General features: G+C 42.1%; 1 pseudogene; it reads right to left on the reverse strand.

The window, feature by feature from the left end:
• Nucleotides 1-3,912: 3,912 nt before the first annotated feature.
• On the reverse strand, nucleotides 3,913-5,474 carry LOC136138365 (AMSH-like protease pseudogene; annotated as a pseudogene).
• Between the last annotated feature and the right edge of the window lie 6,677 nt (nucleotides 5,475-12,151).

Consider the following 12,151-nt stretch of genomic DNA (forward strand, 5'->3'; position numbering starts at 1 on the left):
CCTAGGTTATGTGCAAATACTATGCCGTTTTACGTAAGGGATTTGATTTTGATATGGGGCAGGGGTCCTGGAACCAATCCCTGTGGGTACCCAGGGTCGACTGCACTAAAAACATCTTTTGCTCTCAAGCAAAGTGTTAACCTGTGCTCCTGGGTGGGAGTGGCTAGTTAATAAATGATGCTGTAGGACTCTGGGTTTCTTCCTGGTCTAGAGAGATGGCGTAGGGAGTGGTAACCATTCCCTGGAATACTTGTCCCTAGGAAAAATGTGATTTGCGAGGTCTTAGGACGGCAGGGCGACGGCTAAGAATCCAACGATGCGTGGTGAACAGCGCCATCTAGCGGTCCACAGTATTCGGTTCCAGGCTGGTGGGTGGATTTTGAAGGAAAGACTGACTTCAGGGGAAAGATCTGGGGATTTGATTCTAAAGCTTTGGAAGAAGAGTCCCCAGGGTCCCCATGTGTTCTTCCAAAGCCTCTTTTCTGTCTGTACATCGAAAACACAGAGGCCTCACTCCCCACTTCCTGTGCTGGAGGAGACGTTTGGAAGGCGTTTGCATATTCACTCATTTGAAAAATGTTTATCAGGTGCCTATTATGTGCTTGCCACGGTTCCAGGCCCTGGGGATGCACCACGGGACAAAATCCTTAAAAATCCTGCCCAGGACTTCCCTGGTGGCGCAGTGGTTGACAGTCGGCCTGCCGATGCAGGGGACGCGGGTTCGTGCCCCGGTCTGGGAAGATCCCACATGCCGCGGAGCGGCTGGGCCCGTGAGCCACTGAGCCAGCGGGTCTGGAGCCTGTGCTCCGCAACGGGAGAGGCCACAACAGTGAGAGGCCCACGTACCGTAAAAAAAAAAAATCCTGCCCAAAGATCTAAATAGACGTCTCTCCAGAGAAGACATACAGATGGCCAACAAGCACATGCAAATGTGCTCCACATCACTAATTATCAGAGAAATGCAAATCAAAACTACAATGAGGTATCACCTCACACCAGTCAGAATGGCCATCTACAAATAATAGATGCTGGAGCGGGTGTGGAGAAAAGGGAACCCTCCCACACTGCTGGTGGGGCTGTAAAGTGGTAGAGCCACTATGGAGAACAGTATGGAGGGTCCTTAAGAAACTAAAAATAGAACTACCATATGATCCAGCAATCCCACTCGTGGGCATATATCCTGAAAAACTATAATTTGAAAGGTTACATGCACCCCAATGTTCATTGCAACACTATTTACAATAGCCAAGACATGGAAGCAACCTAAATGTCCATCAACAGAGGAATGGATAAAGGTGTGGTACATATGTATTGATACAATGGCATATTACTCAGCCATTAAAAAAGGATGAAGTCATGCCATTTGCAGCAACATGGATGGACCTAGAGATGATCACACTAAATGAAGTAAGCCAGACAGAGAAAAACAAATATCATATGACATCACTTATATGTGGAATCTAAAAAGAATGATACAAATGAACTTATTTACAAAACAGAAACAGACTCACAGACTTTGAAAACAAGTTTATGGTCACCAAAGGGGAAAGGTGGGCGGGAGGAATAAATCAGGAGTTTGGGATTAACATACATACACACTACTGGATATAAAATAGATAACAAGGACCTACTGTACAGCCCAGGGAACTCTACTCAATATTCTGTGATAAGTTATATGGGAAGAGAATCTGAAAAAGAATGGATACATGTATATGTGTAACTGAATCACTTTGCTGTACACCTGAAACTAACACAACATTGTAAATCAACTCTACTCCAATATAAAAATTAAATTTTAAAAAATAATAAAATTTTAAAGATTTTTTTTAAAAATTAAAAAAGTTCAGCCCACATAGGCAGAAAGACCACAAAGAAAAAAATAAAGTGGAGAATACCTGAGATGGCATGAGTGCTGAGAAGAAAAATAAAACAGTGAAAGGGCGTCTGGAAGAGTTGAGGAGGGGGTTGATTTCACGGAGAGAAAGCAGGGAAGGCCTCCCTGGAAGATTCCCTTTGAACAAAGGCCTGAAGGAGAGGTGGGAACGGTTTCCGCAGGCCCCGTGGGGAAAAGCATTCCGGGCAGAGGGAAGGGAAGTGCTCACGAAACACGGTGGAGGCCAGGGTGGTTGGAACAGAGAGAGGAGGGGGCAGAATCCGTAGGCAAAGAGGTCAGAGTGGAAGTGCCCGGGGTGTGGGAGAAGTGCGAAAAACCACTGGACGCTCTGACGTACATCTGAACAGAATCAGGCATCTGTGTTGAGATAAACGGCCGGTATCTTGGGAGATTCGCAAGTCACCTCAGTGTGTTCAAAGCTCCCGAAAGCCCAGTATTGTGTTTATTTACCATTGTTTCACAGGCTTAGTTAGATCTCTCGTTTTCCAGGAACACTCACTAACTTGTGGGGCTTGAGAAAGTAAAAATCAGCCCCAATAAGCCAGCCCAGATGTTCCCGGTAGTCATAAACACGTCCAGTGCGAGGCCACAGCGCAGCTGCAAGGTGCCTGTGAGTGGCTCCTGTGTTCTTATCACCGCCTCCCCCAGCGGTGCTTTGTTCTTCTCACCCCCTGGGACAGAGACTTTGGAGATACCCAATGGTTAAAGCACGCCGCTTCAGGACCACCTCCAGCCCTGACCTGACTCCTGTTTCCCCTGCGCTTCCCACCTTAGAATCACTCAGCACAAACCCGGGTCCTACAGAAGCCCCTTCCCACGCAGCCTCTTACTGAGACACCCCAGCTGGTGTACACCCGCCCTTGCTGCAGTAAGTGAATAAAACCAACACTGGGCGAACCTGGAGGTCTTTACCTCGAACGGTTAGCAGACCCCAGTGTTTCGTAGAGTAAAGTTGGAGAAGAGCTGGACAGAACGATTACTTCCTACAGTGAAGTTCCTCGAATCTAAAGCTGAAGCATCGCATCCCACCTGAAATGTCCTGTGTACTCGTTGCAAAACAGTGCGCGGTCAATGAAAGGGTTGAGGACTGGCAAATATTTTAAAATTCTGTCAAATACTTTAGAAATAGTGAGTGGGTATTCTTTTCATTAGTTGTCTCTTGTCTGTCCGGTCCCTCCTGCTGCTAACATTTTTGGCTGAATATTTGTGCTACAGACCCTCTTGGCTTGACTGGGGGCTCTATACCCACCCCTCCTACCCGGGGCTTTTTTCAGACAACACTCGGATGTCCAGAGAAAGAGCAGAGTGGTTCTAGGCAAACACGTCCATGTCCACACCTGAGTCACAGGGAGAGTGTACGCAAAGGTGATTCGCAAAATCGGGCTTGCGCCTTAGAAAGCTCATTGCAGAAGTCGAGGATGGAGCAGAGGCAGAGATCAGGCTGGAGGCTGGTCCATCAATCCCAGCTTGAGGTGATGAGACCTGAACTCAGGTGACAGCTCAGGGTGTGGGGGTGGGGGGTGTAGAAGTTTCAGGACTCACTGGCCTATTAGACCAGATGCTGGTGTCCATTGTGACAGCCCCAAAGTTTCGTTGTTCTTTTCCCATACTTTTTCTGCTTTTAGTAAAATGGTCATTTATGTTTTCTCTGATCTTAGGTTAATGGGGTGAACTACATTGATTAATTTTTTTTAATTGAGGTGAAAGTCACATTCGGTTAAGCCTTTTGTTTGTTTGCAGCACAATTTATTATCTGGTCGTAGCGTTTGGGTGTGTTACTAGACATGGATTTAACACCGTTGTGACTTCTCTTGAGACAGAGCAACCCCAAAAGAAAAGTTCAAAATGTGCAAGAGCGATAAATACCAAACTTTCTGATCTACAAATGTGTGCATATAAAATGCCAGCCATTTCTGGAATCATCCAGCGACCACATGTTCACGGCTAGGTGTCTGGTGTTGGCAGTGCTAATTGTTGGAACGTGTCACATGCGTTGGCCCCAATTATTTTTATGTCATTTACCAAACATGTTTGCAGGGACGGGACAGCCTGGGGTCCCCGGGGGATGAAAGCCGTTCTTTTTACAAGCAGAAACCCCAAGCAGCTGGCTGCTCTGGTGAGCCTGAAGGTGTCACTGTCTTTATGCTTTGGTGAACAATCAAACGTCAATAGCCTCTGGCGACCAGGGCGGGACAAGACTGCAGTTTGGGTGGAATGTGTCTGGATCCATCCTGTTGACCCTAAACATGGAATAATTCTTCCATTTTCTCCATGTTGCAATAGTCTGGTCCCGCAGACTGCTCCGGCATGACCACATGGATAGCAGTAAATTCATCTTGTGTCCGTTTCCACAGGTTTCCGTTCCTCCTGCTGCATTAGATCTGCCAGCTGCAGCATGTGTGGCCAAGATCTCGTAATAAAACGGCACATCACAGCCCTTCAACGCTGGCGGCCGTGCAGTACTCAGTCAAGCAGCTGCTTTAAGGCCCTGTTTAGGGGAGGAGACTGAGTAGTGGAATTGATCGCATCCCTTTTATTGCGCTGATCTGCAGATACATTCAGCAAGGAGTTGTTCTGGTGTGGGCGAAAGCAGGACAAAGCAGTCCCATGAATCTGCTCGTGAATCTGCTCTCAGAGAGCGGGGTCCGGGGAGTGGGGGGCTTGGGGGTGCGGTTCCCGGCTCCCCTTGTAACCTCGGGCTAATTCTTGCTTCTTGAGTTGATCCTCAAAAACCACAAACTGCTCCCATTCGAGCTCCTGCTGGCGCATCTGAGCAGTTTGCTTCCTTTCTGTCTCTGTCAATCGCAGAGGTGTCAGTTTTTTTTGAAAATTTCAGCTATTTGTTTTGCTTTGCAAATATTCTTGATATTGCATGTTATAGTTCTTTAAAAGGTCCCTTTTCAATTCATCTGTCCTTGGGAATGCAATCTCCTTCAGTTTCTTCATAATATCCTGCTTTTCAGGTACTCCACCGTTGCTGGTAATCTTAATACCTGGGAAACCTTCCTACAAACAAGATAATAAATTGATTATAAAGAACAAAGGCATTTGCCAAGTTTCCTTCCTTCAAATACACAAATGCCATCCTCTCCATCTCTATTCCAGATATCAAGTAGTGCCCCCTCCCAACAGACATGGAAAACAAACTTAACGTTACCAAAGGGGAAGGAAGGGAGGGGATAAATTAGGAGATTGGGATTGACGTGTACACACTATATATAAAACAGATAACTAATAAGGACCTACTGTAGAGCACAGGGAACTATACTCAACATTTTGTAATAACCTATAATGGAAAAGAATCTGAAACAGGATCTATATATATGTATGTATGTATTACTGAATCACTTTGCTGTACACCTGAGACTAATACAATATTGTAAATCAACTATACTCCAATAAAAAAAATAATTACCAAAAAAAAGTAGTGGCCTGGAGTGATATTTTCTTTGATGGTAACATTACAACCGAGGTTACTCAGAACATGGACTCACTCTTCTGGGCTGAGGGAAACATCTTATTGTGAGGCATAGATAGCAGCTACTTTTTCCCCAGAATTCACAGAAAATTTCTGATCCATGTTGTCCTGTCTAAAAAATGAAGCTGTTCACTGTTTCTTCTCTATTACGTCATCATATTACTTCAATCTAATCAGAGATATAGTGGGCCATAAGAGTTAGGTCACCCATTTATTAGAAAAGGATGTAACTCAGGAACAGGCAGATGGAAGAGATGCTTCAGGCGAGGGATGTGGGAAGGGGCTCAGAGCTCCCCTACCCTTTCCACACGCTATGCTCCCAGCACCTCAACGTGTTCACCAACCTGGAAGCTCCAAAATTAACCTTTTTAAAGTGAACATTTCAGTGGCATTTAGTACATTCACATTACTGTGCAACCATCCCCTGTACCCAGTTCTGGAACATTCCACCTGCTCCAAAAGAGAGCTCTGGGCCCATTAGGCAGTTACTTCCTACCCTCCCTGCCCCCATCTCCTGGCCATTGCCAGCCTGTTTTCTGTTTCTATGGAATTACCAATTCTGAATATTTCACATAAATGGGGGTCCTACCATATGTGACCTTCTGTGTCTGACCTCTTTCACTGAGCATAATACTTTCAAGCCTCATCCATGTTGGAGCATGTACAGTATTTCATTTCTTTTAATGGCTGAATGATAGTCCATTGAATGTATATACCATAATTTGTTCATCCATTCATCAGCTGATGGACACTTGAGTTGTTTCCACCTCTTGGCTATTGTGAATAGTGCTACTCTGAATATGTGTGTACATGTAATTATTTGAGTACCTGTTTTGAATTCTCTTGGGTATAGACCTAGGAGTGGAGTTGCTGGGTTATATGATAATTCTATGTTTAAAATTTTGAGGAACTGCCAAACTATTTTCCACAGATGTGGAACCATTTGACAGTCCATAGCAATGTACGAGGGCTCCAATTTCTCCACGTCCTTGCCAACACTTGTTATTCTCCGTTTTTTGTTTTTTTTTTTATTACTGTAGCAGGCCCCGTGGATGTGAAAAACACTGAAGTTTTGTGCCATGTCTGCACAATTGCAAACACCTGAGACGTCCAAGTAGTGCTGGATCCCCCAGCTGAGCCAAAGCTGCGCTATATTCTCAAGTTTCCCACATCTATTCTGGGTCACACTCTGGGCAACCAAGCTTTGTGTCACATAGAAAGTCGTTCAGCCTCAACACATAAATTCAAATGTGAATCCACGGGGCCAAGTCAAGGGACCAATATCTGAAGCAGGTCCTGCGCTGCCGCCTCTGGCCTATTCTTTCCATTCTGATTTTTTATTCTCCAGGTAAACCCTCTTGATGCACCACTGATTCTCCAGATATGCTGGGATGCACTCCTCAGATAAGCTGGGGGGGTATGGTTGCACCCCGGCTTTGGTTCAGCCCGGGGATCTCTGCTCTGTAGGTTTCTTGTTAGGGTGGAAAGTAGTGCCAATCATAGCCGATACAGGAGGACAAATCGCTTTGGGAACAAGTGCCTTTGGTTCCTTTGGCTGTAAAGATGCTGCGTGACATCAAAGAAGGAACGTCTTAGAGGTAGCTACTACCTGTATCCCAGGCATAGGGTAGAAATATGGGATGGAGAGAGAGAGAGAGAGAGAGAGAGAGAGAGAGAGAGGGAGAGAGAGAGGGAACCAGATCATTGGTGAAGGGGTAGTGGCTGAAGCCATGAGATCAGGTAACGTGAAATGGAACATGTGTCAGTTGGTGAAGAACTGGAATGAAATGTCCTGGTTTGATGTTTGGAGTATTCCTTTAATTTTAGTTACGCTATCAGGAGGGAGGCTGGCTTGCGTGCTGAGCTGGTCAGGGCAGCTCTAAGTCACACATTGCTGATGAGTGAGAACCTCTGTTATAAATGGAAATGTGAACTGTCAAGCGCTCCTTGGCTGAAACTACGTGCCGCACAGGATCGCCTATTTTCCTTATGGATTGCAAATAGACGCAGGGAATAAAAAGCTGGTGTGTTTTCCAAAAACACGACTGAGTTTTTTTTAAAACTGAAGTGGGTGTGCTTTAGACGTTTCATGATTTCTCTGACACCAGAAACATCGTTTGGTGGGGTTCTAATTTCTTACGGAAGTTTGGTTCCAGAAGCTATTTAAGAGCCTAAAGGAAAGACATCAAGTGGATAAGATGTATCTTAAAATATTGAAAGTGGCAATTTCCTAGGTCCTCAGTTCTTCCCTTTCTGGTCTCTCCCCAGGGATCTGCTCCCACACTTGGCGGTTTAAGTCAGCCTCTATCTACAGTTGACCGTGGTCTGACCTCACTCTCTGGAATGCTCTGCCTGCCTCTGATTTTCACAGCATGTCAACATGCACTCCGATGGCATTCCTGACGATGGCATTCCTGACGGGGGATCTCTTTCTCCCGAGCTCTTGAAAGAATCCTGCTTCAGCGACTCCCAGGGAATGGTGGGAGAGGTGTTTTTTAAAAAGAGATTTGTCACACACCAAGGACAGCAGTCATTTACTTTGCACCCTTTTATGCATGGACTATTTGCATGGTAGGCTGTTCATTTCCATTCTCCTATTCTCCCAATCCATGAACATAGTATAGATTCTGAGGCCTTCTTGACCCAGGTCTGAAATTTCTCATGAACACATAGCCCAATGCCTTACACCCCCCAGGGATTCTTATCACATTAGCCTGTGTATTTCCTTCAGAGCAGTTGTCACAACCTGAAATTATCTTGTTTGTTTATTTGTTTACATGTTTACTATCTGCTCCATCTAGAAGGCAAGCTCCATGAGAGCAGGGTCTTCTCCCAGCATCTAGAGCAATGCTTGACCACATAGTAGGAGCTCATGAAATATTTGTTGAATGACTGACTTACAGAATCAATAATTTTAAAATCATATAAAACTTATTAATTAAATTTATAAATTTATAAATAAGTTAAACTTTCCATTAACTCATCATCAGTATCTTTTCTTGTCTCTCTTAAACAATGATATTGTCCAAATTTAATTGGTATTATGACCAAATGTCAAGTAACTATATTAGTGGCTCTCAAATTTTTAGATTCCCTTGACACTCAACAATTATTGAGGGCTCCAAAGGGCTATTGTTTGTGTGGGTTATATCTATCATTATTTGGTGCAATAGAAATGAAAACTGAGAAGAGTTCAAAATATTTATTAATTCATTCATTACAAAATAATAAACCCATCATATATTGACATTAGTACCATATTTTTTTCTGTTTCCAAAACAAACAAAAAATGGGGAAGAGGGGCTTTGTTCTACATTTTTACAAATCTCTTTAATGTCTGGTTTAATAGAAGACAGCTGGATTATCATAGCTGCTTCTACATTCAGCGTGTGGTGGCATCACATATCGTGTAGCCTTCAGCAAACCCCACTGTGCACTTATGAGAGAACAAGAGTGAAAAAGGTGAGTCATTCCTTGGTATTATTCTGAAAATAGTTTTGAGTTCACAGGTGCCTCAAGAGATTCTTGAGTGGTCCCAGGGATCCTTGAAGCACATTTTGAGAACAAATGAACAATATTAATGGAGAGGAATACTTTTCTTTGCCTCAAAACCCCTGAGTTTTCCTATTTGCTTAAATAAATAAATAAAACATTTAAAGTGTCTTTTTTAAAAAGTTACAAAATCCAAGTCAGATTTATTTCTATGGATTTCCATTTTCATGGAATATCTTTTTCCTTGCCCTCACTATCAGTCTGTATGTGTCCCTAGATCAGAAGTGGGCCATATACGGGTCTTGTTTTTGTATCCATTCAGCCAGTCTATCTGTGTCTTTTGGTTGGAGCATTTAATCCATTTACATTTAAGGTAATTATCGAAATGTATGTTCTTGGTGCCATGTGTTGATTGTTTGGGATTTGTTTTTGTAGGTTGGATTTATTTCTATAATGAAAGGATGGTTTCACATTCAAAGATCAGTGAATACACTTAATGCAATTTTAACGTATTAACGGACAGAGTAGGGGAACATAATCCTCTCGATAGATCTTCTGGTCGATTGATAATTTCCAATTCATTCAGGATATGAATTCTCAGCTAGCTAGGAATCGAAGGGAATTTCCTTAACCTAATAGAAAGTATCTACCAAAAACTTCCAACAAATAGCATACTTACAGTATAAACATGGCAAGAATTTCCTAGGAGTCAGGCCTGCATGCCCTGGGCATAGCATGAAACATTTCCTCTAAATTCTGCTTTAGCTTCAGCCCAGCCATTTCGATACGTATTCTTGTCATCCTGCTCGTGTCAAAACATGTTCTCATTTCCATTATGGTCATATATATGCATGTGTGTGTATACATGTACATAAATATTTAAAGGAATGCTAAAAATTTTACTTTTTTAGTATTTATATATGTACATATATATCTATTTTAGGAATACTAAAAAATTTCTAAGCATGTCCAGTTTTTATTTGTTGTTGCTATCTTTAAAGTGGATTTCAAATTTTACAGAGAATATGATAATGTCATGTTTATTTGGGGGTCGCTTGGTTTTCTTCTAGCTTAATGCATCTGTGTATGTGTGTGCGCACGTGTGTGTATGTGTGTGTGTGTGTGTGTGTGTGTGTGTGTGTGGCCTGGCCAATTCTGGTAAATGTTTTATAAAATTTAAAAATAATCTGAGTGCACTAATTGTTGGGTCCAGAGATCTCTCCGTATGTTCATCAGATCAATCTTTGAAATTGCTCAAACCTTGTATTTTCTTGCTAATATTTTGGGTTGCTTGATCCGACAAATACTAGGAGACAGGATGTGAAAAAATCACTTGCTATGGCTATAAATTGTCATCACATTCCATTTAGCATTACCAGGTATCTGTCACCCAAAGGACTTGTGGACATCTAGTCTGTCACATTGGGGAAAGTAGAAGTCTCTGTTTTCTCCCTTCTTGATTATAAGAGAGATTTTTGGGGGAGAATAGGTAATATATGCACATGGTTCCGAATTTAAAAGTACAGAAAGACATGTAGAACCCCAGTCTCTCTCCCTGGGGGCATCTAGTCTTACCCATTTCTTGTGAATCCTTCCAGAGATTGCCTGTCTGCCTTTCTCCATGTCTAACATAGTCATTACCACTTACAATATAGATGGTTCTCTCTTCTCTACCTTGTTTATATTTTTTATTACTTTAAAAATTTTTTTATTTTTTTATATTAATTTTATTCTATTTTATTTATTTATTTGGTTGCACCGGGTCTTAGTTGAGGCTCGGAGGCTCCTTAGTTGTGACATGCGAACTCTTAGTTGCAGTATGTGGGACCTAGTTCCCTGACCAGGGATCGAACCCGGGCCCCCTGCATTGAGAGTGTGCAATCTGAACCACTGCACCACCAGGGAAGTCCCTCTACCTTGTTTTTAATCCTTTAGAGATGTTCAGTGAAAAAAATCTCACTGTATTTGCCTCATCTTTTGAATGGCTGCTTTTTCCATTGTGAGAAAAAAATATATTTTTATATATTATATACGTTATTATATGTCTTGTATCTTATATGTTTTGTTTTTTTTTTTTTTTTTTTTTTTTTGCGGTACACAGGCCTCTCACTGTTGTGGCCTCTCCGGTTGCGGAGCACAGGCTCTAGATGCGCAGACTCAGCGGCCATGGCTCATGGGCCCAGCCGCTCCGCGGCATGTGGGATCTTCCCAGACCGGGACACAAACCCCTGTCCCCTGCATCAGCAGGCGGACTCTCAACCACTGTGCCACCAGGGAAGCCCCTTATATGTATTATTTAACTATCTCCCATTAACGGCTCTTTGTAGTGTTTCTAATGAATATTCTTGCACCTATGTCATTCCTGTGTGTGTCTGGAGAAAGCATTTCTATGATATGAGCATATCATCTTAAGGTTTTCTGGACGACTGGCCAATTGTCTCAACATCATTTATTGGGTAGTTCATTTTCCCCTCATCTATTTGAAATGCTGTCTTTATTGTAAGTGAAATTTCTATATGTTTGAGTCTATTTTGATATTTTTCTATTCTGAACCCCTGATATGTGTTTGTGTGTGGGTATCGATGGGCCGTGCTTGGTAATAAATTAATATCTGGAGTGGCAGTCCCCCCTCATTATTTGCTAGACTATTGTTAATTTTTCCAAATGAGCCTTAGAATTAGTTTGTTTACTTTTGCAAAACAAAATCAAAACATAAAACAAAACTGTAAAACTTTGTGGGTTTTATTAGTTAAATTTAGAAATTTATTTAAGGGTCATCAACACTGCTGTGATGTTGCAGAACAATGAGATGCTTTCCATTTGTTCAGAGCTGCTGTGGGGTCCTTCAGGGGTGTTTCTAGTTTTCTCCATGTGGATCTGTCATGCTTCTTGTTAAATTGATCTGCAGTTCCTTCATGTCTTTGTCACGCAGCTTCATACATTTTCAGGCCATGTGGTTAAGGATGTACCAGTACAGAATTATTACCTCTTCTCTTTTTTTTTGCTCTTTTATCATTATGTAATATATCTCTATTTCTAATACTATCTTTTTGTCTTAACTACTGTATTTTTCTCCAATATTAATAGAGCTGTATTAGTTTTTTTTGACTAGTATTTACCTAATATATCTTTTTCCCATTTTTGGCTTTCAACTTTTTAGTGTTATTTTTAGGTATACCTCTTTTTCTTATTGAGATGTAATTGAGATATAACATTATATATTTTTATTTATTTTACTTTTTTATCAACGTATAGTTGATTTACAATGTTGTGTTAATTTCTGCTGT

The sequence above is a fragment of the Phocoena phocoena genome, chromosome 19 (assembly GCF_963924675.1).
Source record: "Phocoena phocoena chromosome 19, mPhoPho1.1, whole genome shotgun sequence".
Lineage (NCBI taxonomy): Eukaryota > Metazoa > Chordata > Mammalia > Artiodactyla > Phocoenidae > Phocoena > Phocoena phocoena.